At 40.3% G+C, this 26,852-nt stretch overlaps 1 protein-coding gene and 1 long non-coding RNA gene across 4 annotated transcripts in view; one reads left to right on the forward strand and one right to left on the reverse strand.

Annotated features, from left to right (window-relative positions):
* Positions 1 to 225: 225 nt before the first annotated feature.
* Positions 226 to 25,790, reverse strand: LOC112931124 (uncharacterized). Of its 3 annotated transcripts, XR_011997949.1 has the most exons (4): positions 25,615 to 25,700; positions 3,176 to 3,317; positions 1,198 to 1,362; positions 352 to 485 (listed from the first exon to the last, which is right to left on the reverse strand). It is a non-coding gene; the product is annotated as an uncharacterized lncRNA (long non-coding RNA). The 3 variants fall into 3 exon arrangements; XR_003237281.2 differs by lacking the exon at positions 3,176 to 3,317 and having other exon boundaries at positions 226 to 485; positions 25,615 to 25,790; XR_003237278.2 differs by lacking the exon at positions 25,615 to 25,700 and having other exon boundaries at positions 226 to 485; positions 3,176 to 5,568.
* Positions 20,542 to 26,852, forward strand: part of MYO3A (myosin IIIA) — a 372,796-nt gene continuing 366,485 nt past the window's right edge. Inside the window, exon 1 of the mRNA XM_072742032.1 lies at positions 20,542 to 20,704. The gene's annotated coding sequence lies outside the window, so the exon portion shown is untranslated. The remainder of the gene's footprint in view (positions 20,705 to 26,852) is intronic.

A 26,852-nucleotide genomic window follows, 5' to 3' on the forward strand; every position in this document is an offset into this window, starting at 1 on the left:
CGAGCTCCTTTGCCCCTGCCACCATGTGAGGTTAGAGCAGAGAGACTACTATCTATGAAACAGGAAGGGAGATCTCACCAGACATTGAATTGCCAACACGTTGATCTGGACTGCCAGCCTTCAAACTGTGAGAGAGAAATTTCTAAGACAGATTGACAGGAGTTTTACTCTCCAAAGTTTTACTATGTGCACACGGAGGCCCAGTAATGAAATGAAGACCCAAAGAAATGGGCAAGGCAAGCAGTTTTTATACATTTTAGACAAAGAGATAATAAATTTGTGAGGAATTTACAGTAAAAGGAAAACAGGTGTTTGGGAGTTTCAGTTAAGGAATCTGAAGCAGAATTTGGTCTGAGGTAGTAGATTAGTAAAATGTAACGAGGTTAGAGGTCCCCGTTCTCTGTCCAAGTCACCTTCTTCACCTTGCTCTCTAAGTGCACTCCCTTGTCTGATCATCCCAAACTTGCTGCTCTGACTGGTGACTCCTAGGCAAGAGAAGAAGAAAAGAACCAGAGGTCAGATGGTGCCGTTGATGAAAGAGGAGCCAGAGAGGTCAGGTCTTACCAAGATTTTTCTATTTAATTTCAGGTAACTGCTCATATGAATGCTTTGACTCATGATGGCACTGGCTTTAATTTTTTTATTTTGAGCTCCTGTGTCTGTGTTGTGGCGAAGGGCAGGCCACCCCAAGACCAGCCACTTCGGCATGGAGATGATTTTAAGTGAAAAAGCAATCGAAACCCGGCAGATTCAGGAAAAGATCTTTACCTCCCTCAGTACTGCCTAAAAGACTTTAGATAAAGGACCTGATCCAGGCAGGGAGCTAGCACCAGAGAACACACTATACTATGTACTAGGTGGGTAGACAGGTAAGAACCCAGCAAGACCTGTTTGATCAAAAGTCTTTTAGGTCCCATTGTTTCTGAGGGCCCAGCAAACACTTGATTACCAAACATTTGCTCTTTTTCATCTTCCTGTGAACTGCATTCCTTTCCTGTTGAAGTCCCAGATCTTTACTCCCTTCTCCTTATTTCAGGATGACATGCATCCTTAATTTTGCCTGACTACCCTAGGAATGTCTCTATCTGTGTGTCTACATACAAAATACATACAAATACATACAAAATACAAAATACATACAAAAAAAATTGTATGTATGTCTACATACAAAATTAAATTTGATTTTCTCCCATTTACCTGTCTCTTGTCAATTTGATTCGTAGTCCCCCCAGGACTTGAAAGGGGACAGAGAATTCTTGCTCCTCAACATATGTATTCCTGATATTATATTTTGAACAAAGCCATGGCTGATTTCATGGATCTGGACACAATCTTCGCATAAGAAAGAGTGATGACATTCACCTATAAGAGAATATCCGGAGATAATAAACATCAATGCCATAACAGAGAATGGGATGTTTTCAGAACCAACTCTGAATCAGTTCCCACTGTCATTTATTACATAATGGATAAAATCCAGTGGATTTATTAAGCGAGTGGCATTCTGCTTGCATGGCTAACATTAAGGAGCACACCAATTTATTGAATGTACTCACTTGACAGCCATCTGTTTATCCTTTGACGCGTTTTATCTTAAAGGAAGATCTATACTAATTAAAAAAGTGAAACTACCAATAAAAGTTACACTAGTACATCCCCACATGCTCTGTCAAACTTCTGTGTGTAATTTTTAAGGCCTGTTTAAATGACCCAAATTGGATTCATTTGAACAAGCCCGCACCTCCCACTCACTGTTCCAGCATCTGACCTTTTTATGAAGAATTTCCCATTTAACCTCAAATTTCCTTTCTGGTGATAACAGCCACAATAGCAGTGTAACTCCAGAAACACCTGGATATTTACCACCTGTTTGGTTCTCTTCCATTTGGTTTCAGATCAAGTCTTGGCACCACGCCTTATGAGGCTGTGTCGATCACAGAACAGATCCTGACAAACAGTCCGTGAAAAACAGACAGCAGCTGGCTGACTGTGAAGGGAGCTCTGTCCCCCTGCCAATTGATACATGAGCCCCGGCAGCAGGTATTCAGTAAGCGCCTACTTAAAGCGTCGAATCTGAAACATCCAAAACGTGGTGCTTGCCCAGACACCTGGCCTAGGACTGTGCACCACGCACCTCAAGGCTGGTGGAGCTGCCCATCCCTCCAGTCTCTGGAGGTGGCCTCAGGTGACCAGTGGCAGATCACGCTTGTCCTCCGACCCCATCCCCACCACTGGTCCTCAGCTCGTTACAAGGAAGCGATGGTTAATGAGCATTCATCTCCAATCTGTGGATTCGATTCCAAAGTCTTATAAACTTCAACCATGTGAATTCATGTGTGGTTTCACATAGGACAAGAATGCCTCTTTTAAGGGCGCCTGGGTGGCTGAGATGGGTTAATCATCTGATTTTGGCTCAGGTCATGATCCCAGGGTCCTGAGATCCAGGAGGGTCACTCCCTCTGCTCAGCGGGGAGTCTGCTTCTACCTCTCCCCCTGCCTCTCTGTCCAGTTGTGCTCTCTCTCGCTCTTGCTCTCTCAAAAGAAATAAATAAAATCTTTAGATAAATAAATAAATGACTAAATAAATAAATAAATGAAAACCTTTCCTTTTCTTTAGCTCTTTGGAGTTCTCCGCTGCTTGCTGAAAAGGATACTGCTTGATTCATGACTCAATTAGTAAAACCAGATAGATCTTTAAAATTTACTTGGCTGCATTTTTGTTATGTAACAACCCCGACCTCCCATTGCTATTGCTGAGGTTCCTCCTCATTGCGTCTTTTTTTTTTTTTAAAAGAATTTATTTAGTTACTCATGAGAGACACAGAGAGAGAGAGAGAGAGAGAAAGAGAGAGAGAGAGAGAGGCAGAGACACAGGCAGAGGAAGAAGCAGGCTCCATGCAGGGAGCCCGACGTGGGACTGGATCCCGGGACTCCAGGATCACGCCCTGGGCCGAAGGTGGCGCTAAACCGCTGAGCCACCCAGGGATCCCCCCTCATTGCTTCTTGAAAGCAGGACCAGTTCCTGGAACCATCGGGGGTTTTCTCAGTGAAGTGAGAATCTTTGCGGTACAATTTCTGCTGTCTGCCTACTTAGGAGGGGCCTAGCTTTGTGGCCTTGAACTGCTTCACTAGGGCCGTTATGTACACCCCTCTCCAGCAAGCTGGTTTTACTTACTCCTGTCTCGCAGCCCTGTTGAGTTTCGAAGTTTTCCTAGAGAACACCTGCAAGTCTCGTTCAAACAAATTCATCCTCTCCAAGGTGATACCAAGTCATGCAGCCTCGAGTCTCCCTCTCCTCTGTGAAACCGTAACACGCTCTGGAACAAAAGGCTGTTGACTATTAAAAGGACAAAATTTCAGATACTGATGGCTGTAAGTCAGCTGTCCGGGCTGCTGCCTGCCCTGGGCTGACACATCCCTCAGAAATGCACTTTTCCTGGGAAGACCGACCATCTCCTAATCCTCCTGGACTGTAAAAACAAAACAAAAAACCAAGGGCAATTTCTCAAGGAGATGTCTCTTTGAAAAACACCCTGAGGCATATAAATAAGTAATATCTAGTTAAAATGCAGATTCTCAAACACCACCCCAGCAATTATTCATTTATCTGGGATGAGGCACAGGACCGCATTTTCTGACGGGCCTGGGGGCACCCATGCAGCCTTGTTTGGAGAAACACTGATAAGGCTTCAAGTTCTGTGTGGCATTCTGGAAGCATACTTTACATTTTAAGAAGAGAAAAATATCTACTTAAATTAGATCAAGGCAGAGGCCTCAGAGACTTAAGGTAACCGAGATAAGGGAGAAATATACTCACCTGCTTCACCTCCACTGCTTCACAAAACCATTTTTCCCAGTCCACATTTTTACTCCTAATTATTTACCACCTCACCTCAGGAAGATTTGAGGCAATGGACTTGGCCTTCTTAGCACTCAAGGGTCATTAACCCATTCTCTCATTCAGGGAGATAGGAAGCGGTTATTTGAAGAATTGACTGGAAACAAGGGGGCAAGGTATGTGTTACCCTGACCCCCCTCCAGGGAAAGGAGTCTGAGCTTCTAGTGAACATCACCTATGCTGCGTCTCTCTGTGCTCAGAGACAGACACGTTCTGAGAACTGTTCTCTCTGTTGCCTCCTTGTGAGTCCTTGTTGTTACCCTGGCTACACCTTAGGATCACCTGCCAAGCTCTTCAAACAGACTAATCCTAACTCCAGGTCTCCCCGATTTAAAGGTCTAACTAGGTTGCTGAAGAGAACACTGTCTGAGCTGCTTTGAAGGGTGACCTGCCCACCCGGGGAGGAACACGTTTGCAGTGGCAGAGACGTATTCATTTATTTAACAAATGTTTATTGGAGGCCTACTCTCGGCAGGGCTGTGCCCTAGGAGAAAAATATGGGGAAATGAGATACAGAGCCTGGCCCTGAGGAGCTTGGAGCCTGGAGCCATGAAAGGACATCTCTGGTATAGACAATGGCATTCACCCCCGGTTTCTCTGCCTCTGCCCCTGCGCCCTGCAGCAACATGCACCTGCTAAAACCTGGATCTGAATGTTGCTCCTCGCTCAACACCTGCCTGTGGTTTTGTGAGAACAAAATCCAAAGTCCCACAGTGATCTGGGAAGCCCTAAATTATCTGGCCCTTTCTTGAATCACTGACCTCATCTCCTGGGTTCTTCCCTTGCTACCCAAGGCTCGGCCTCTACCCTTCCATTTCTCATCCTCAAACCAGCCGGCATCCTCCTGACTTCTCTTGCAGTGCTCTCCTCTTCCCTCTGCCCTGAAGGCTCTGCAGGACTCCCCACCTCCCCAGGGGTCTGCTTCAGGTCTCTGCTTCTATTTGACATCATTGGCAGGGGCACCTTGGTGGCTCAGTTGGTTGAGCGTCTGCCTTTGGCTCAGATCGTGATCCTGGGGTCCTGGAATTGAGTTCTGCATCGGGATCCCTACAGGAAGCCTGCTTCTCCCACTGCCTATGTTTCTGCCTCTCTCTGTGTCTCTCATGAATAAATAAGTAAAATCTTAACCTTGTGGGCAGGCAGCACTGACCATCCAATGCAAAAGAACAAACAGCCTTCCTACCTTGCCAGCCTCTCTTTTTTTATCCACTTTATCGTTCTAGAGTACCTCACCTGTGTGACACACTGTATCTTTCTTTTTTGACTTCTGCATTTCTCCTACACTGGTCAGCACCCTTTGCATTGGTGTATTCCAAGCTGGGCCTTGCCACTTGCTGCGCTGCTAAATGCCCAGCAGTGCAAGGCCCATCGTTGGCATGCAATACGTACCCATTGAATGGATGAATACCTGGGAATCCACCCACGGGGGCAGGAAGTGGGGCTGGAAAGGAGCCAACGGAAGCCCAGAAAGGGTGATTTTGCCTTGTGGAGGAACTGATTTTTTTGCTTTAAAGGAAGAGACAGAGGCAGCCTGGTGGCTCAGCAGTTTAGCGCTGCCTTCAGCCCAGGATGTGATCCTGGAGACCCAGGATCGAGTCCCACATCAGGCTCCTTGCAGGGAGCCTGCTTCTTCTTCTGCCTGTGTCTCTGCCTCTCTCTCTGTGTGTCTTCTGTGAATAAATAAATAAATAAATAAAATCTTTTAAAAAATAAATAAAGGAAGGAAGAGACAGGGGGCACCTGGGTGGCTCAGCAGTTGAGCGTCTGCCTTTGGCCCAGGTTGTGGTCCCGGGGTCCTGGGATTGAGTCCCACATTGAGCTCCTCATGGAAGCCTGCTTTGCCTCAAGGCCTCTGCCTATGTCTCTGCCTCTCTGTGTCTCTCATGAATAAATGTATAAAATCTTTTTAAAAAAAATAAAGGAAGAGACAGGATCAGATCCACGATTTAGAAAGAGTCCTCAGAGCAGAAGATAAGTGCACTTATTTCCCCATTTTATAGATGAAGATGCTAAGACACCAAGGTAATACAAAGGGCCCATGTTTGCAAAGCTAGTAAGCGAATTAGCAAGATTCTGTCTGGGGAAGTTTGCCTCTAGAGCCAGCCTTAATCACCAGGATCTACTCCCATCAGATTAAGACATATTTTTTCTGACCCATTGTTTTTGATTCATTGTGTACTTTAAACCAATACACAACACCTGAGCTTAAACACAGTAGGTATGCATTTAATTTCCCTTTTCCAAAGGGAAGAGAATCACGAGACATATTCTGTGCATGATGCCCCAGTCTGGCATGTCCTTCTCTGTCCTCTCAGCTGCAGTCAGGTCTTGAGGAGCAGTTTCCAGATAAGACACTACTCCAGGTGTGTACAGGTATTGCATTAGGCTCTAGGAGGCACTGGCAAGGGAGGAACGTTTTCCCCTGTGGCTAGCCGCCTAGGGCAACTGTCAGTTAACAAAGAAAGATTACAGTTTTGAAAATGATGCTATCAGAAAGCAGGGGTGAGGGGTGAGGGGCTGGGGGGTACTGACCCTGAGAGGTGAGGCATTTGTACCAAGGCAGTTAAGGTCAAGAGTGAGAAAGGCAGGGAGTTTGGGGGAGAATGCTCTAGAACAGACAGAATCAGAAAAAGGAGATGGAACAAACTGATACGTCTTACTAAAAGCAAGAGTTAGGCTGATTCATGGAGTGGCGTCTGCTCCTCAGTATGAGGTTTCCAAAGAATTCTAGCAGTAGATACAAATAAGTACTTTTAAAGAGTCCATTGTAGGTCTCACTTAAATGTATTTGGCCTCAATTGAAATTCATTTTCTTTTGTCTGGCCTTAAAAATAATGGAATTTTCTCATAGTATGAGCTGTGTGATTCTGTGATTTTTTTTTATTTTTTTTTAATTTTTATTTATTTATGATAGTCACAGAGAGAGAGAGAGGCAGAGACACAGGCAGAGGGAGAAGCAGGCTCCATGCACCGGGAGCCTGATATGGGATTCGATCCCGGGTCTCCAGGATCGCGCCCTGGGCCAAAGGCAGGCGCCAAACCTCTGCGCCACCCAGGGATCCCTGATTCTGTGATTTTGAAAGAGTCTGAGGCATTTGCAGAAATGCTGGACAGATACTGGAGATTATTGTAAGGTTTTTTTCCTAGGCAATTCTGCTTACATCCATCTCTCTGCATGCTTTGGGAAAAACTGAAAATTAGGCTAATTTTATATCTATTTAAGAGATACCTGTTTTTTTTTCTTCTTTAGGGATTTCCAAAAGAAATCAACTAGTGTATATAAAGTCTTCACCATGTTGGACATCAGAAACCTTAAAAAGAGATGACTTAAAAAACACATAGACCCTTATCTCCAACCATGTTTTAAAAGCAATATAACAGAAAACACTAATTTGAAAAGATATATGTACCCTGTGTTTATTGCTGCATTATTTACAATAAGCAAGATATGAAATCAACCCATAGATGAATGGATAAAAGAGATGAGGCATATATGTGTGGTGGAATATTACTCAGCCATGAAAAAGAATGTGATCTTGCCATTTATGATAACATGGATAGACCTAGAAGGTATCATGTGAAGTGAAATAAGTCAGATAGACAAAGACAAATGCCATATGATTTCACTTATATGTGAAATCTAAAAAACAAAACAAATGAGTAAACAAATAACTAAAAACAAAAACAGACCTGTTAATACCGGGAATGGATGGCTGCCAGTGGGGTGGGACGTTGTGGAATGTGCAAAATGGAAGAAGGGGAGTAGGAGGTTCAGACTTCCAGGTATGGAATGAATAAGTCACAGGGATGAAAGACACAACATAGGGAAGATAGTCAGTGGTATTGTGCTAGAGTTCTATGGTGACAGGTGGTAGTTACACTTGTGATGGCCATAGCTTAGTACAATGAGTTGTTGAGTCACTACGTTGTCCACCTGAAACTAATGTAACATTGCGTGTCCATTAGACTTCAATAAAAAAATATAATACACAATAAATAAATGCAAGCAACATGTCGGGGTGGGATAGGACAGGGCATGGTCAGATTTTCCCTCAAATCGAAAATGTCTTTGCTTAGAAACCTTCTGAGAAGTAATAATGAGTCTTATCACTGCACATCCAGAAAAGCTAAGTTTTTACCCTCTGTGAGGGATGTACAATAGATATTATGTGTCCCATTTGAGATGAGAAAACTGAGGAAGTATGCTGAACCGATTTGCCTAAATTTACATGTTTTGCCCATGAAAGGTCAGCCTGGGGTTAAGGCCTGCTTTCCTTAAATTCCAAATGTCTTTCTTCCACAACTTAGATCATGTTTCATGACAAATAAGCATACTTAGGTTGAGAGAAGGCATTTTTTAATGTAATCACTTCCTTGGTGTCTTCCATTTGACATTAAAATATGACCTCATATGTCAGAATCTAAACACTATCTTCTCACCAGCAATGAACAAGATAAAAAAAAATCATTTTCCCCTCATAGTGCAATGTCTGCCTCATAGCAGATCTTCAGTAAGTACTTAGTGAAAATGAGTGAATAAATGATGGGACAAAGATAAGGGAAACCTGAATTTAATGCACAGTTTCCATTTCTTTAGACACATGGACTATGGTAGAAGACTTTGACCTCTACGACCTTGAACCATTGGTGTGTGCAGTAGGCAAACCTGCAAGTGCCCCTCACTTTGTGCCACCTTCTCCATCACCACCCCTCTGCCCCAGCCCAGACAAGAGGGCTCATATTTCATGTAGCTTTAGCCAGGTGGGTCAGGGATGGGTGCCTGACCTCAAAAAAGCCAAGTAGTTTGGGTAGCCAGCCTGTCATAATCTGTGATTATCAACAATTTGACTGAGAGGCCAGAAGCTGTAGTCAGAGATTATAGGTCACCATGGGGAGCCACAACCACTTGCCATAAAAGGAAATCAAAGTAAGAGAGGAAGGAGAGAAATTCAAAGTGCAATGATGAAATTGTAGGAGAGTACAGAGACCGAATGGGGAGAGGAGAGACCATGTGGCAAGAGAACCCCACACACCTGGAAGACTGAGCACAGAAGGAGCATAGGGAGAGACGTGGCTCCTGACTTCCCAGATTTGAAGTATAGTTTTCATGAAACTCAACTTTATTTCATTTCCTTGAGATTTCCTTATATTGTTTCAATAACTCTTCCTCCTCTTATTGTATTTCATTCTGCTCTTTTCTGGTTTGTTTATTGTGTTGTTGGTTTTTTTTTTTTTTCCAACCAAGAACTTTCATGAGAGCAGCCTATTTGCCTATTTTAGAGTTAAAAACTAAAATTTCTAATAAAGCTGAATATGAAAAGTAATATATTGATCAGTTTTGTTTTAGGTAGACTCTTTTAATTAGGAATTTTGTGCCAGTGGCTTTAGCCATGCCATTGCTAGCTGACATTGGTATCTAGGGCATTCGAGCAAGTAAATGTGTTTTGTCACCTTGCTGACAGGCAAGGCTATTTGAATTGGTTTCCAGAGAATTCTGGCACTTCAAACTAATGAGTATTTTTATAGATCCAAAGCATTTATGGGAGGAAGTTTATTGTCCAATCTTTGAGCATATAAGAAAATATTTGGTTTCCTTGAATGTGACAAATAACTAATTTGCTAATAAATGGATAATGTCACCCTGCCACCTATGTGGATAAATGATTACCTCTGTTAGCTATTTGGGTATACTATTTGCTTTCTTGCTAGTGCAACTATGATTTATCATAGCAATACCTCCTACATAGTAATTCCTTATTCTATTAATATGGTTGATATGGGGCATGATGAACTATTATTTACCTACGAGATATATATACATATATATATACATATATCACGTTTTTTCTTTTAACAAATTTTGATGAAGGGTCTGCTGTATATGTAACACTAGGTGTTGGTTGGGGAAAAGGAACACAGGTCATCATCCCTACTCTTAATGTTATATTTAAAAAGCAGAAAGGGGACACCTGGGTGGCTCAATCAGTTAAGCATCTGCCTGTGGCTCAGGTTGTGAACCCGGGGTCCTGGGATCGAGCCCCACATGGGGCTCCCTACTCAGAGGGGAGAGTCTGATCTCTCTTTCCCTCTGCCCCTCTCCCTGCTCCTGTTTTTTCTCTCCCCTTCTCAAATAAATAATAAAATATTTTTTAGAAATCAAAATAAAAGGCAGAAACGGTTATTGATTTTATAAAATGTTCTGTTACGACATAGGTATATTGTATTGTTCCTTAGAACAATTGGAGAATTAAGGTTGTTTTCAAGTCTGGAAGTCCAGATTCATTAGGAGAAGTTGATGTGGATGAAAATTCTCTTCTGCTCTATTCATTGGTAGTAATCTATCAGGCTTAGCCCAAAAACTGTTTGATGAATACATGAGTGAATGGGTGAAGAAAGAAACTGGTAAGATTACAAGCAGAAAAATTTTACATGGGGAAATCTGGCATATTGAGAGCAGCAGCTAAACCCAGTGTGACCAAATTAGATTGAGTTGTTTTTCCTGGTGCCTCCTTGGAGCATCAAAATTTTGTATCTACTTGATCTTTCTCAGTATCAATCCTTGTTTGTGTGCCCCATACAGCCTTTAAAAAAAATTTTTTTGTTTAGTTATTCATGAGAGACACACAGAGAGAGGTAGAGACATAGGCAGCGGGAGAAGCAGGCTCCCTGCAGGGAGCCCGATGTAGAACTCGATCCCAGGACCCCAGGATCACAACCTAAGCCAAAGGCAGACACTCAACCACTGAGCCACCCACATGCCCCCATACAGCCCTTCTAGTAAAATATATTCACCTAGGACCCCTTAGCCAATTCCAGTAAGGGAGCCTTACTTTCCTCCAGGATGTTCTGAAAACTTCTGTCTTCCTCCCTTTGAAAGTTAACACCAAGGAGAGATAATTAGGGAGCTACTGGCTGCTTTGTCTCCAGCTCCATCCATTTCCTGCTATGGGTCATTTTAAACTTACAGTGGTAATAGTAATGACCTGCAAGTAGGGCTAACTGAAAAAGATCCTCCCACCTTAATGATATTTTTCATGGGACAAGTTTAAAACATTCAGACTCTTGTGTTTAGTACCACCTGACCTGCCTATGGTAAAGGTGATTTACCCCTATTAATGCATAAAAGCTTCAGTATTAATGACCAACATTGTGATTTCAATAAATCTAAGGTTATTAAGTCTTTAGATTTGATCTGTATCATTAGTGAATTTAATCTTAAAAATAAATCCAAAATTTCATGTTTAAAATGGCAGACTTGAAAACATCATTGCATTTTCTCCTTTTTAAAATCATTCTAAAAATCACAGAGAATTGAAGGTAAAATCATAAATTTCACCTAGGAGACAGCTATAGCCTCAATAATGTAAAAGGTGGTCTTTACAAGACAAAGTTGAATTTGGGTTTGAGAAAAGGCAGGGCAAAATTGCCTACAGCTGTGTCTCTCAGGCCAAGGGTGGAGGAGCTCCAACGTGTTGGCACATCTAAAGAGACAAGACCTCTGTCCACTGGTTGAAACAATGGGAACAGATGCTAGTGCTGGGGGCTTATATGGGTTGGGTTTTGCACCAAGGAGAAGCCAGGGAATTGAAATTGAATGAAGAATTGCAGGAATTGGTGTCAAAGATAAATAGGGGGGGGGGGGCACTAGTTAGGATAGCAAGGACAGACTTTAACCAGTAATAAGTATTGTAATAAGCAGAGAGCCCAGCATGAACTGAACTCAACTTTCATCTGTATGGAGTGATAGGGCATTTTTCAGAGAGAATGAAGGTGAAGGGAGGTGGAGAGCAGGGACTCAATAGAGTCAGAGAAGTGAAAAATTTTAACAAGTGGGAAGGGAGAGCTTGGTCTATGGGAACCTACCTGGGTATGCTGACTGGTGCTTATCACAGTTAGGCTCCCACCCACCAGCAGAACCTGGGAAGTGGAGCCTTATCCTTATGCACTGACTGGAACAGTTTTCTCAGGTAGACATTTTAGGGAAGGCTAGGGTCATCCTAGGGATACAGCCTTGAGCTGTTAGAATCTACAAACTAGTGTCTGTTCACACCTTTATAGGCCAAGGTTAAGGCGTAGTTGAGAAGAGGGCTCAGAGAAGCCTGGCTAGAGTTCAGTCAAGGAGAGAGTCTTTGTTGCCTCTGAATCCAAGCGGGTGAATGTGCTGTATTAATGAAGAAAGGGGACTGAAGAGCCTGCTTGTCTGGGTTTGAATTCTGGCTCTGCCACTTACCAGATCTTGGGGGCAAATCACCAGACATTAGTCTCTCCATTTCATAGCCGATAAAATGGAGTTTCATGTAGTATCTACTCCATAGGGAAGTCACGAGAATGACATGAATTTGTGTTTGTGAAGCACATAGAGCAGTGCCTAGCACAAAGTATATGTTGTATAAGTATCTGCTATAATTACATTTTCATAAGCAATCTATCTACGATGCAGGTGGGATAAGAGATTCTGTATAGCAAGTGGGCTTACCCCTGCTGATCTTGGCTGACTTGGGAGAAGGAAAGCATGCACAAATCTGTGTTATAGAAAACTTCAGTGTAAATCAGAGAGAATCTCTGTCTGCCTGGAAAATGTCCCTGACCAAGCAAGGGCCTCGTCCAGGAAAAACTCCACCTTATTCAAAGTTGAACACTAATCTGAAGGAAACATCCAAAAGATCCTATATATGAAAATGAGAATTGAAGAAAAAAATGAAAAAGAAATAGAAGATGAGAAACATTGGCCAGAGGAAAAAAAATGTTAGAAAAGAGAAGAAAACTTAAGTCAAAGAAACAACAAAATAAAACAAAAAAGCAAAGCAAAGCTGTCTAATCAGGATGGGACCATATTATTCTGCAATGACATCATGCCCCTAAATCTTGGTGACTTAAAACAATTAATCTTAGGGACACCTGGGTATTCAGTTAAGTACCTGACTCTTGATCTCAGATCAGGTCTTGATCTCAGGGTCTTGAGTTTGGACTCCACGTTCGGCTGCATGCTGGGTATGGAGCTTAAAACAAAATAAACAATAAATTTTAATCTCTCACTCAGGCTAGGTGTATTTTTTGGTTTGACTGAATCCTGCTCCATGACATCCTTAGTTAGGAACTCAAGATGAAGGAACCACTGCCATCTGGAATGTCCTAAATTTCTCTCACCAGAAGTAAGGAAGACATATCATACAATGGCTCCTAACATTTCCAGTAGAAGTACTGCATGCCACTTCCATGAACATTCCCTTGGCCACTTGCAAGTCAGAGAACCACAATTAATTTCAAATGCGGAGGGAAGTTCAAATGGGGAGGGAGGTACCTGGAATGGGAACTGCAATATTTGTGAATATCTCTAAGCACTACTACAAAGCACTTTAAAACATAATTTAAGAAAACTTCCCATAAGAAATTAGACTTGAGTCTATAATAAAGAACATATTGCATTCCACAAGAAACTAATCCAAGAAGATAAACAATAAGATCCCAGAAAAGTTTTTGGGATGAATTCTGAGAAGGATAGGATAAATACACACACACACACACACACACACAAGATGGGCTTATGTTTTTCCCTAGCAATATCCAATGCTATGAAAAAGTAGAAAATAGATAATGTGTTTTCTTCCTTTTTTAAAGGTTTTATTTATTTATTTGACAGAGAGAGAGCACAAGTAGGGGGAGCAGCAGAGGGAGAAGGAGAAGCAGACTCCCCTCTGAGCTGGAAGCCAGATACCAGACTTGATCCCAGGACTTCTGGGATCATGACCTGAACAGAAACCAAGTGTCAGATGCTTAACTGACCATGTCACCCAGACCCTAGATCATGTGTTTTCTGAAAGAATGATAGTAAGGTACTTTTTCGGTTTCCAATGTTTACTTGAATTTTTGTGTTTTTGACAAAAATACATTGAAAATGTATATTTATTGAAAACAATTGCATTTTATTTTCTTATATCTTAGGGTACTAATAGCAACCTAGACAGAAAACACAAAGTACAGGTCATTAAAGAAAGCTGAAAATAAAAAAATGTAATTTTTTTTCAGAAATTTCAGAAGAAATTCTGTTCCAATTTTTGAAAACTTTAAACAAGGAAAGTGAGCAAGCTTCTTTTAAGCATAACCCACATACAACTCTCAAGTAAGTTTTTATTAATTTTATATTTCATGAAGATTTAATTCTTGATTAAAACAATGAAAAAGAAATAAGATATCACCTTATGAGAATGTGGGGGAAAAGGAACCCTTGTGCACCATTGGTAGGAATGCAAACTGGTGCAGCCACTGTAAAAAACAGTATGGAGTTTCCTCAAAACGTTAAAAATAGAAATACCATATGATCCAGTAATCCCACTACTAGGTATTTACCCAGAGAATACAAAGACACTAATTTGAAAAGATATATGCATCTTTGTGTTTATTGCGGCATTATTTACAATTGCCAAATTAAGGAAGCTGCCCAAATGTCCTTCAATAGATGAAGGGATAAAGAAGATGTGAGATAGATAAATATATATACACATACATATACAATGAAGTATTATTCAACTATAAAAAAATGAATGAAACCTTGCCATTTGCAACAACATGGATGGGTATAAAGAGTCTTATTCTAAGTGAAATAAGACAGTCAGCAAAAGATAAATAGCATATGATTTCACTCATATGTAGAATTTAAGAAACAAAACAAATGAACAAAGAAAAAAATAGACACACCAAACAACAGGCACCTCACTATAGAGAACAAACAGATGGTTACCAGAGGGGAGGTGAGTAGGGTGTTGGGTGAAATAGGTGAAGAGGGTAAAGAATACACTCATCGTGATGAGTAAGCACTGAGTAATGTATAGAATTTTTGAATCACTATATTGTACACCTCAAACTAATATAGCATGGCATGTTCACTATACTGGAATTTAAATGAATGAATGAATATTTTTTTAAAAGAAAGGAAAGAAAATAAAGAAAAAAACAATGAAAAAGATCAAGACAATCTTATTGAGTCTAGAATTTGAACAAATCAAATATCTGCAATTTTATCTTCTTTATTGAATGAATACTGATCAAACAATGAGAATGATAATTAATTATTCCTATGAAAATCATAAGTCAGAAACAACAAAAGGTCACTCTTGTCTGCCAATTAGAGGATGAAAAAAATGACATCCAAGACCTGTGGCATGTGGACCTGTATTCATACTCTTGAACTAGACTCCTAAATGTTAGGAGTAGGCCTATAGATATTTACTATATCAAGAAATACAAATAACTACACTCCCCAATAAAAGCAAATAAAAAAATATTCTAAGTTTGAATCACAAAACAATATTTAACAAAATGATGCATACAAAAAAATGTAACTTTTTAAAAATGGATTCAGAATGTTTAAAAATAAAGTTTGTCAAAGATATACCAGAAATATTCAAATAAAAAGAAAGGAAAAGTTGCAATCTAAAGAAACAGGGTTAAATCAGGGTAAATAGGCATGAAATGAATCAAAGTGTTCTATATAATGACAAATGATTCTATCAGCAGCAGTGCTTAATATTTGTGATTAAGCACCAAACATCACGGCATCAATATTCATAAAGCCAAAATGCAAGAAATCTAGAGAAAGATAGAAAAACAATAGTAGTATAAAGCTTCACTTCTCTTGAAGTGATCACATGGAAAAAATGAGACTGAATTATATGTGTGAAAATAACCTGAAAATGAATGTAGATAATTTGATACAATAATATAGAAGACAGATGCAATAAGGTATACGTAATTGGTGTACATCCAACTCTACATTCTGAAAAGACAAAATATACTTTTCTTTATTTATCTGTGGACTGATGTCAAAAATGACCACAAATCATAAAGAAATTATAAAACATAGAAATAACATAGACAATGCAATGCAATGCAGTGAAAAGAGCACGGAAAGTGGTAAAAACAACCACCACCATATCAAATCCACTCTCATCTGGAGTAAAACATCTCTTCACTCTTGGGACACTGCATAAATGAACATTGAAGTTGCAGTGTTTCTAGAAAAATAAATATGAATCTACCTATCTATCTATCTACCTACCTTTATACCAAAGGAATACACGTTATCCTAAATACTTGAAAAATATGTAATATTAAATACTTACATGCAAAAAAAGAGAAAGATATCACCTCAGGTCTGTAATCACAGTTAGTATCAGAAAAATAAGAGATGACGTGTTAGAAACATGTGAAGAAAAGGGAACCCTTATGCACTCTTGGTAGAAATGTAAAATGGTGCAGCCATTATGGAAAAAAATATGGACATTCTTCCAAAAATTAAAGCTGAAACATATGATCCGGTAGTTTCTCTTCTAGGCACATATCTGATGGAAACCAAATCAGTATATCAAAGACATCCTTGCACCCCCTGTGCATTGCAGCATTATTCACAGTAGCCTAGATATTGGAAATAACCTAAATATCCATTAATGGATGAATGGATAATGAAAATGTTATGTGTATATATATAAACAAATATTATTCAGCCATAAAAAAGAAGGGAAATCCTGCCATGTGGGACAACATGGCTGAATCTTGAGTGCTTTCTTGTAAGTGAAATAAGTCAAAGACAAATACTGAATGATCTCACTTATATGTGGAATCTAAAAACATGAAATCCTAGCAACAGTGAATGGTAGTTGCCAGGAGCTAGGGGGTGGGGGAAACAGAAAGATGTTGGTCAAAGGGTACAAATTTTCAGTTATAAAATGAATAAGTTCTGGAGATCAAAAGTATAGCATGATGACCATACTTAACAATACTGTATTGCTTACTCAAGATTTGCTAATAGAACAGATCTTAAATGTTCTCACCATGAACACACACAGTAACAATGTGAGGTTATGGATGTGTTAACTAACTTGATTGTGGTAATCATATGTAAAATCATCCTCTTGTATACCTTAAATGTATCAATTTTGTCAATTATGCTTTAATAAAGTTAGGGGGTCAGCGATTGTTTCCAATTCAAAATGTTTGAGAAAAACTTTTAAAAGTATGTTTAAAGAAAGCAGAAAAAGGGAAGAAATGGTGAGTATAATAAAAATTAAAGACAATGAAAAATTTATTAATTATTTCTTTTCATTGGAAACAATCATTAAATAAACAGCTACTTAGCAAAGACAAAGTTTAATTATACAAATTAAATGAAAACAGAAAGATAATTACAAATATAGGAGAAATTAAGAAAATTATGACACTATATTATTAATACTATTTGAATAAATTTGAAAAATTAGATGTAATGCATGAATTCTTTTGGAAACTATAAATTATTAATATTGACCATATATAAGACAGAAAACCTAACACTATAATCACCATAAAAGAATATGTAAAACTTGTCCACAATTTACAAAGTTGTTTATTCTGAGAGAGAATGAAGCAACTGTATAAGCACTGGTGTGGAAAGCACTCTAAGATCTAACATCAAATAAGAAAAGTAAGGTACAGGATCCTTGGGTGGCTCAGCAGTTTGGTGCCTGCCTTAGGCCCAGGGCATGATCCTGGAGGCCCAGGATCGAGTCCCACATGGGGTTCCCTGCATGGAGCCTGCTTCTCCTTCTGCCTGTGTCTCTGCCTCTCTCTCTCTGTCTGTCTCTCATGAATAAATAAATAAAAATTTTTTAAAAAGTAAGGTACAGAACGATGTGGAGATCCTTTGTTGTTATTTTCTTATTTTGTACAAAAAAAGATTAGGAATATCTATACACATATGCTAATTGGCTATACATATAACATTTCTGGAAGGATAGAGAAAAAAATTTCTGAGGGATCCAAGTTGGTTTCTGGAATAGGAGGGTGATAAACTACCTTGCTCTAGCCTCATCATCTTAACAAAGATACACCTAGAGAAAGCAGAGAGTGAAATGAAAAAGTTAAGAGTCTCAGTGGACACAAAGAAATCCACTTAGCTGTGTGACTAAAGAAACTCAAATGCAATGGCAAAATGGGGGAAATAAACAGATTTTCTAGGAGAACAATAAGCAGTTAGATACCATTGTCAGAGAGGAAAAATATCTTTATATAAAAGTATGAGGTAAGTGTGAGAAACTCAGCAAGGTCTGTTGTTCCGATTCCTTTGCCTTCAAAACAATGATGCATCGTTACTCTGGGGATAGAGAGAGCACCACTCACTTGAATGGTTTATGACCTGCTTTGGGAGAAAATCAGAAAGTCCTTCCAGAACATGCCATTTCTCAAATTCCTTTAGCTTGAAATATTTGATATGCCATGGTGCTACATTTTGGGGTAGTGTGTCCTGACCTCAACATGGACCCTCCATTTTTGAAAGGATCATTAGATTTCTAGACCCCTATGGAAAAGAATTTTTATCTCTGTTGGTTATTATTAGTCTTGAGTAATTCTCTTGGGAGACCCAAAATACCAAAATATGTTCATTGTGTTGTCTAATACTCAAAATTCATAGTTTGAAAGTACACACATATGCTCTCAATACCAACGGCTATTACCTATTAATTAGCTTGTTTTTGGTCTCCTCAATGCAAAATTCTTTTTTTTTTTTTAAGATTTTATTTATTTATTCAGAGAGAGAGAGAGAGAGAGAGGCAGAGACACAGACAGAGGGAGAAGCAGGCTCCATGCAGGGAGCCTGACGTGGGACTCAATCCCAGGACTCCAGGATCATGCCCTGGGCCAAAGGTGGCGCTAAACCACTGAGCCACCCATGGATCCCCGCAAAATTCTTATTTAATGCACAACTATACTCAATTAAGGGATCTTGTTTTTCTAAAGCTTTAAATACTATATCTAATAACATCTTAGATTTAGTCTTTTTTTTTTTAAGATCCTGTATTTATTCATTTGAGAGAGAGAGAAAGCGGGAAGGGACAGTAGGGACGGACAGAAAGAGAGGGAGGAGCAGACTCCCTGCTGAACAGGGAAGCCCCATGTGGGGCTCGATTCCAGGACCCTGGGATCCTGACCTGATGTTCCAGCTCAGGCTGAAGGCAGCTGATTAACTGACTAAGCCACCCAGTCACTCTATCCTAGATTTAGTCTTAATAATTAATTCATAAAATATCCCAAATTCAGCTTTTCAAAATCCAAAGTGTTCTTTATGATAAAGGGTTACCTCCTAAAGGTAAAGATCCATTATGGAATATGCATAGAACAAAAAGCATATTTGAAACAAAATGTAGTCATAATATTTATCAAGAGAATATGCATTGTGTATTTTATTGTAATATGCAGTTTATTAGTGTCCTATGTGATCTATAGATTGTGCCAGAGATTGAAATGGTTATGTAACGCTGTGGCCCAGAACTATAATCTATATTCTTCAAAAAGAAAGTCTAATTGCATTTGATTTGTTTGTCCCCTACAGGAAACTCAACATGCCAGGTAGTCACTATCTGCTACTGCCACTTCTCTTGAGCTATGCAGCAGAAAAATAATTTGCCGAAACATCTGCCAAATGAGAAGGGTTTCTGGTTGCCTGAAGTGTTGCTTAGAGCTATGTTTGCAGAAGAAGGAATGAGCTGTGTAGAGTCACCAGTAAGCTTCTAGCCAACAGGTCCTGCTGACCTCCATCTGCCAGCAGGAGAATTACCCACTCCTCTTTGTCAGTTTTGGAAAATAAAGGTTGCTGCTAAGACACGTGGGCCACCTCTCAGCTGACAGCAACAATGCAAGGGGCTCCCAGGACCAGCCGTGTTGATTTGATCGGTGACACTGTGCTCCACTAGCAAAGGGGTCTGACCCATGAAAGGCAGACACAGAGGGGCTTGCAGAAGCCAGTGTCTGGGCTGCATATGTTATCTTTCTGTTAAAGAGATTAAGAAGCATATTTTCCTAGTTGAAAAAAGTTCATTTGCCATTTAAGAGCACTTTTTACAAATCAATCATCTGTTCACTAGTAGTTGATTTACCTCCCCCACCATGACACTTGTCATTGACTATTAAAATACACTTGCCAGATGAATTGGAGAAATAAAGTCTCCTCACCAGGAATCTTCTGCTTAATTTAGAACAAGTCATGGAAGGGGTGCCTGGGTAGTACAGTCGGTTAAGTTTCACTCTGGCTTCAGCTCAGGTCCCAATCTCAGGGTTCTGAGATCAAGTTCTGCACTCAGTGCAGAGTCGGCTTGAGATTCTGTCTCTCTCTCTCTCCCTCTGCTCCTCCTGCTTGTGCTCTCTCTCTAAAATAAATAATTTTTTTAAAAAGTCATAGAAGTTAGGGTTCATTTTGTTACTTTTCTCTGCTCTTATTTTTACTACTGGATTCTGCTTTTCTCCTTGTGCTCGTCTTTATAATTTATCAGGTTTACTAGGATAAGATATCCTAGGTTACAAGTTGACTGTATAGCTACCATATTTCCAAATTTTCTTCTACTGTTTTAAAGCAAATGGCATTGAAAACTATAAATTTACCTTCACACACTGCATTAGGTACATCTTACTTATTTTTTAATGTAATGTCAGTGCAGTGGAATCTTGAAGCACAGACACCTGACACAGAAGGTAATGTGAATCTAGTTTGTTTGCAAGACCCAGCTTGTGTCATTTGTATTCAAGTGAGTTTGTTTGAGTGTGTGGCAGTCGACCAACATGCTCTCCAGTGACTTCTGAGGGAAAATATCAGACGGGTAGCACAGAATACTGATCCTATTGGATTGGAGGGAACTCAAGGACATTTATTGTCTGAGTGCTTCCATTGGATTTTTTTCCGAAGCTGGAGATTGAATTGCTATAACCACCAAAAATTGCTATTAAGATTGCATTTGGAGCTGAGTCGTTATTTCTGCCAATCATCCACTCCCTTCGAGTAAGGTAAGCATCCAAACATGGAACACATGGAATCTGGAGTTGGAAGGACTTTATCATCTGGCGTGATCTCTTGCTATTTGGAGGAATTTATTACTTCCCACATAGGAAGTCTGAAAATAAGACCATCTTCCTCAATCTCTCTTCTGTCTCCCTTTTTATTTTCCTGTCTCCTCAGTCTCTTTCACTCTATCTCTGTCTCTGTTTCTGTCTTTCTCACATACGCTATACATATGCATTCCTTTGCCTCTCTGTAATGCAGTTCACTTATTGACTACTTTCATTTACATAGCAAAGAGAGACATTTTTTTCTTTTTCTTTTGCAAGATAGTTCTTCAAATATCATGGCATTTGGATTTGCTTCCTTCTAGTTAACTAAACACTCCTTGATTGCTTAGTCTTACACCTGCACTGTCTCAGTCAATCCTCCCTGGATATTATTTTGAGAGAAGAAAAACTTTCTCTAGTTGATGTTATTTCAAGATACTCAGGGACACCTGGGTGCCTCAGTGGTTTAGAGCCTGCCTTTGGCCCAGTGCATGATCCTGGGGTCTGGGGATCAAGTCCCGGCATCCAGCTCCCTATGTGAAGCCTGCTTCTCCCTCTGCCTATGTTTCTGCCTCTGTCTCCGTGTCTCTCATGAATAAATAAATAAAATCTTAAAAAAAAAGACACTCAGAGGTTTAGAATAAATAAATAAAATTCATTTTGGCACCAAAAGTGACCAAAATTATGAATATTATATTAAATACAAACTTGGATTCTTCTGTATTTGGCCGTGTTTTAACCACAAACTAGTTCCTCCTTGTGTATTTCCTGAAGCATTAAGGGTTTGCCCATTTGTGGCATTGGGTCCTCTAGATTTAGATAGACCTTCTTGGTCTTAAACTTAGGATCTGTATGTGATGACTAGGCTAGAGTTCCATGCTTATAGTCCCTTATCACCACTAATGTGGAGAACATTAATAGTGTTAGTCATTTCATTTATGTGCTTCATAGGACACAAGATGTATTAGACATTGCTTCAAATAATTTGCCATCTATTCTGGGAGGAAGGCAAGAAATAAACAGGAGACATATTTATAATGAGACAAAATCAAAAGCCACATTATGTAATTATTTTATTTTTTTAATATTTTTTAAGATTTTATTTATTTATTTTAGAGAAAGAGAGCACAGGAGCAGAAGCAGAGGGTCCTGGGATGGAGCCTTGAATCGAGCATCCCTCAGCAGGGAATCTGCTTCTCCATCTCCCTCTTTTCCCTGCTCATGCGTTCTCTTTCTCTCTCTCTCTTGCTCTCGCTCTTACTCTCCCTCTCCCTCTCCCTCAAGTAAATAAATAAAATATCTTCTGAAGACATATATTTATTCTAGAGAGAGAGAAAGAGAAAGCAGAGCCAGGGGCGAGGGGCAGAGAGAGAGAGGGAGAAAGAGAATCTCAAGCAAACTCCCCAAGGAGCATGGAGCCAGATGCAGGGCTCGTCCCTTGACCCTGAGATCATGACCTGAGCTGAAATCAAGAGTCAGACACTTAACCCCTTGAACCATCCAGGTGCCCCTATGTAATTATTATAAACAGTTTGCATTTTTTTCAGGGTTTGTTTTTGAGTATGTATGATAGTCCATGTCTACCACTTATCTCTCACAAAGGCAAACAGAAGGCTATTCAAAACTACTTATGCCTAAAAACGAATTTCAGGTATGTTACTGGCTTGGAGCTGATATAATGGTAGAATAAATACCCCAACTGATCTTGCGTGGGTAGGAAAAGAAAAGAGCTAATTGACAAAAAGCAAATTACCAGGCAATAGCAGTTCATTCCTTTCAGCACAAGACTCTTAAAATAATACCATTTAGGGGAAATTCCTCCTAAAACTTTCCATACTCATCTGGCTTTTTAAATAGATGAGCATGATTTAACCTTTCACTGATGACTCATTGTCAACACTGAACATGAGTCCTTGGTCTGGGTGATAATATGGCCATGCTGCTGGGGCCACTGAGGAGGGTAAGATGGTTTTGTCATATCTGAGCCTTGTGTTCCTCAAGGGGTCAGCTTTTGGCTTTCCTTTGTGACCTTGAGTTTACTGATTCATTATTGATTCAGTGCAATTTCATGAGCAATACTCTCTGGACCCTCCTTTTGAATGAGATAGGGCCTCTGAGAAAAGCAAGGTTCATGGTTGCTGACATGGTCAAGGACTCTTCCTAATTAGCAGAGGAACAATATGAATTGTTAGCAAATCACCCCAAATTGTACCTCGCACTCGGGATTCTAGATTCAGGAGAAAATATTGGATATGGAAAAAAATGTTTTGAAAAGGCAAGATGAAGTCTGACCAGTGACTATGGATTGGCTTCTTGTCCATGTGCTTCACCCCAACACGAGTCACACTCGGCAGGTTAGCTGGACAGTCCTCCCCCGAGCCACAGAGTTATGTTCCTTTCCTTGTCAATAATTCTGCTATTCAGAAGACTGTTTACCCAGGATTTCTGCTGCCAGAAATTGAACTAGCCAACACGTGATTGCTACACCAAAGATGTTTATTGCCATAAAGATGAGAAATGTCTTGAAAATTGAAATACTATTATATCAGAAAAGTGGTGGTTTTTTTTAAAAAAATTATTTACTTCTTATTTTAAAAGGAAAAATATGACATCAAGTTAGAATATCAAATATGATCATCTATGGTCACTCAATTCAACATGTATTCCCTAAGAGTGGGTGATATGCCAGGTACTGAGGCACAAAGATGACTGAACAATATCTGCCCTGGAGGGGTTATGGACCAAACCAGGAAACATACCCATCAGCCAACAACCACCATTCAGTGTACTAAGTGCTATAATAGGCACGGAAATTGAGCTAGGAGAACAAAGGGAGCAGAAAAAATCAAATGGAGAAAGTGTTAAGTAAGGTTAACTCGCTTAAGGGATGGAATGCAATTTAAACAAAGAAGATGGGACTGAAGGTTGTTTGTAGATGATGTGGAACAGAGGAGGGGGATTAATAATCCCTTGCTAAGAAATTTGAAGAATTCTCTGGGGCGGGGTTGAGGATGGGAGGTATTATGTTTGTTTGGTTTTTTTGTTTTTTGGTATTATGTATTTTAAATCAGAAGAATGACAAAGTAGTTTTTAGTTGTTTTGTTTTTTTTTTAACTAAAAAAAAAAGTAAAAGCAGTGTGGGAAATGGCCTGGAATTGAAGAAACTGGAAATGAAGAGACTTAAGAGTTTGTTGGAATATATTGTGCAAAGGATATAGCAGGCCTGTAGTGGTTTGTGGCCCACAGAGGTGGAAATCTATTGTAAAGTACAAAACAGAAACGGCTGGGTTGGGCTTGGTTGTGAAGGGAAAGATGGATTCTAGGACAACTACGGTTGACCCCTGACACTGCAAAGATTAGAGGTACCAAACCCCCACCCCCCACACACAGCCAAAAATCTGCATGTAACTTTTGGCTCCCCACAAAATTTGCTACTAGCCTATTGCTGGCTGGAACACTTGCAAGCACAGGAGCAGCCGATTAACATATCGAGTATAAATATATATATTGTATATATATATATACAATTATATGTTGTATTCTTAGAACAAAGTAAGCTACAGAAAAGAAAATGTTATTAAGAAAACCATAAGGAAGAGGAGCACGTGGTTGGCTCAGTCAGTGGAGCATCTGACTCTTGGTTTCGGCTCAGGTCATAATCTCAGGGTCGTGAGATCAAGACCTGAGCCCTGCATCGGGCTCTGAGCTCAGAGGGGAGTCGGCTTGAGAATTTTCTCCCTTTCCCTCTACTCCTCCCCAACACTGGCATACTATATCTCTCTCTCTCTGACTCTCTCTCTCTCTCTCTTTCTCAAATAAGTAAGTAAATAAATAAATAAATAAATAAATAAATCTTTAAAAAAATCATAAGAAAGAAAAAAATCTTAAGGAAGAGAAAATACATTTGCAGTACCATCCTGTAAAAAAATCTGCATAGCAGTAATCCCACATACTTCAAACCCATGTGGTTCAAGGGTCAGCAGTACTAGTTTTCTGATTTGTGAAATTTAATGGACTATAGCACTAATCTGAGAAGGAAAATGTCGAGGTCATTGTTCTCAATAAAACACCCTGTAGATGCCTATGGGGCATGAAGGCTGCCAGTTTTAATTGGCAGGTAGAAACATGCTGGATCTGGGGGGGTGAGGTGAAGGGACTGGCCCCATGGACCAGGTAGGATAGGGAGAGATGACAATGAGTGATAGTGGGGGTGGGTGGGCGCTATGTTTGAATGCCACACAGGCCTACTGTAAGTTTAGTGACCATAGTTCCTCAAGCTCACATTGGGGTGCTTATTCTTTTAAGTAGAATGGACAAATCATTTTAAGTAGAGACTGCCCCAGAAAATAATAATCACATATGGTTGCCTTTTAAGTCAACAAAAAATAGAGATGCTGTGCGGTGGAGATTGCCTTGGGTTGCAAAGGAGCCTATTGAATTGCTCGCCACTCCATTTGCATATAAATGCATGGACGTAATATTCCTAGGTCTTTATTTCTATAGTACTTTTATTCAGTTGATTTTCGTGGAGGTGGTAATTCTGCAGGGGGGGGAGGGAAAAGTGGGGGAGAGGGGTGCATGGCAGACACAGCTAGCCTGGAGAAGCTGCAGCGGCCATCCGAACTACAGTGACCTACTTTCCCTGAATCAGCCAGTTCTACATTTTTAAATCTTCATTTAAAAAAAAAAAAAAAAACCTTCTATTTCTTTGGAAGAAAAAAAAAAGTTGCTTTCTTACCACTCTCCCTTGGGCTTGGGCTTTTAATTTTTGGAGGTCTGATCTAGCTTTCATTGGATAGCAAAACACATATACAACAAATAGCTGGTCACCCCCCTCCTCAGAAAGGACCAGGGGCTCCTGTACTCACGCTGTTGCAGCAAAATAGTCATGGAATCGGCTCTCAAGTGCAATCGGTTTTACTATGTCATCCATGTCTTCAAAGGAAGATTGTCTGAAATGGGAAAATCGGAGACAGGGCTTGATAAAGCCCCAGGAATGGAGCCCACACACCAGCAGACACCTCCGCCAGCCAATTCTGAGCTTGCAGTCACTACCCGCTTTGTCAGATGAAAGACAGGGGGAAATGGGAACAGCATGTGTGTGTGTGTGTGTGTGTGTGTGTGTGTGTGTGTGTGTGTTTGCATGTAAAACATCTCTGCGTTCATCAGGCTTTCTAAGGCAGGTATTCATTTTTACAAAACGAAAAATGTCAGAAATGTGAGAGCCCAGTACTGTTGAAGGGAGCCAGCCAGGAACACAGGAGGAAATTAACATTCCAGTCACGGGCTGCAAGCAGTGTACTCGGGAGTTCATTCTCAGGGGGTAATGACTAGGAAAATGACAAAGAAAACTGTTATTGACCATTAGTGAGCAATCACTCTGTCATATTACCGAGATAATTTAGATAAATGTGGGGGTTTGCTGTCTCCCAGGGAGACGGGCTGCTGATTTCTTTGATGGTGGCAGCCCACTTACAGTTTGCTTGCGACAAATCTATTTTGTCGTCGGGCTCAGGGGAAGTAGTCGGGTCCCTCGGCCGGCTTGTCGGTTTGTCGGCTGTAGCAACAGCTCGTTTGGAAAGTTCATCACAAAAGTCAGTCGGTTCTTTGTGTCTGGTGCCCAGGGAGGGATACTTGCTGCGATGCCCCTCGAAGGCCCTTCAGCCGCTGTGGAGCACAGTGTTTGGAAACATAAGGTATTTAATAAATGAAGGCAGAACGCGCCACATTTTTGTTCAATTGACTTCCATTATTTTAGCAGCTGCTAATTATGCGCTGTTGATGTTCAGAGGCCGGTAACAGATTTCTCTGTTCCATCTGGGTGATCAGGCTTGAGAATGGACTTTGCCTCACCCGGTACTAGGAGGCTTCGAGCTGCTCTATGTTGAGGCCGATGATCCCACCAATTCACAAGAAGCAGGTAGGAGAGTCTGCCAGGCACAAGGTGACATTTACCTGGTGGTGTTGGCCGCGCAATTCACTTTGTCTCTGACATCACAGCGCACTCTTCAAGCCACCTATGTCCTTCAGAGCCGAGAGGAAAACAGGGCGACGACACCCATTTTCAAAGCAAATAACAGACATGTGAATTCTGAGAATATTTCAC

The sequence above is a fragment of the Vulpes vulpes genome, chromosome 2, assembly GCF_048418805.1.
Source record: "Vulpes vulpes isolate BD-2025 chromosome 2, VulVul3, whole genome shotgun sequence".
Classification (NCBI taxonomy): domain Eukaryota; kingdom Metazoa; phylum Chordata; class Mammalia; order Carnivora; family Canidae; genus Vulpes; species Vulpes vulpes.